Below are 1,219 nucleotides of genomic sequence, written 5' to 3'. Positions count from 1 at the left end.
ATTTTAAAACAGTCAAATTGAAAGTGAATCAGTCAACCTGTCACGATAAAAACTCATCACTACAGAATAAAGCATTGTTAGGAAGAATTTCCATGCTTTCATTCTTTGCAACATATTTACATTATTAAGTAGTGAGTTCAAGTGCTGACATGAGCTATCTTTCCCCCCTCCCCACACCAGCATCACTCTGTATCCAAGAGGGGAGGGAGACTGGAAAAGTTCATAACTTGATAAGCTTCCTTTTAATAAAATTTCAATTGAAGTTTCATGAAAGTGAAAGAAAAACTCAACAATAGCCGATAGTACTAAAATTTGGCTGTAAGATACTTTAACGAAAGTAGAAAAGGAAGAAAAAGAAGAAAAAAGGGTAACTATTATAGAAATGTCATGATCAGAGAAAAATGCTAAAGAAATGCTAAATAAAATTTTAAACCTGCTATTTTCCTTGCTAAATTCTAGATTCAAAATTTTTCTGCTAAATGCTGAGAAAAAAAATGTTAGATCTAACATAAAATATGCTAAATTGGCAATAATGCACTGCATGCATGTTTTTTTTTATTTTAATAAATCAAAAAAAACAGAAATAATTTAAAATTACAGTTTTAGAAAGGCAAAGTGTGTGTCTACACAAGGAATATGGTTCTTCAGCACCTTTTGCAGCGAATGTGAATAATATTGCTTATTATGTAGATTTGTAGCTTTTGCACAGACTGTATCAAATCTGCTTTTATTCTTTAATGTGTTTCAGTCAGGTGGCTGTGGTCATGCTGGAGTACCAAGCTTTAGCATTGACTAAACCTGCTGTTCCTTGAAAATCACTGGAAAATATATGAAACCTCTTCGTAAGATCATGTACCATGTGTAAATATGCAGGTATTTTGGTAATTTTGGATTCATATACATGTATAATATTCGGAGAGTGATAAATATAATTTTCTTATTTTCCTTTATTTTTTTTTGGCATTTTTACTTACATCGTCATACACTCATTAGCAACTTTCGTCATGTACGTTTTTAAACATTATTTCAATCGAATATTCGTACGTACAGGCCAAAATGTTCTGATAATCAGAAAGTTTAGTGAAACACCCGCCGCCATTGTTGACGGCTATGGTACTCTAGAGACAATAATAATGTAATAGATAAATATTGCTATTGGCATTTTCAAACTATATGTGTGTGTGTGTGTGTGTGTGTGTGTGTGTGTGCGTGATATATA

The 1,219-nt window shown here is 32.1% G+C and overlaps 1 protein-coding gene across 1 annotated transcript in view; it reads right to left on the bottom strand.

Annotated features, from left to right (window-relative positions):
* Positions 1-1,219, bottom strand: part of LOC106871145 (uncharacterized) — a 9,482-nt gene that overhangs the window by 4,163 nt on the left and 4,100 nt on the right. The gene's annotated exons all lie outside the window — the stretch shown is intronic.

This window comes from Octopus bimaculoides, chromosome 20 (genome assembly GCF_001194135.2).
Source record: "Octopus bimaculoides isolate UCB-OBI-ISO-001 chromosome 20, ASM119413v2, whole genome shotgun sequence".
NCBI classification, from domain to species: Eukaryota; Metazoa; Mollusca; class Cephalopoda; order Octopoda; family Octopodidae; genus Octopus; species Octopus bimaculoides.
The sequence above is the reverse complement of the archived record's forward strand: the minus strand, read 5'-3'. Positions and strand labels throughout refer to the sequence as shown.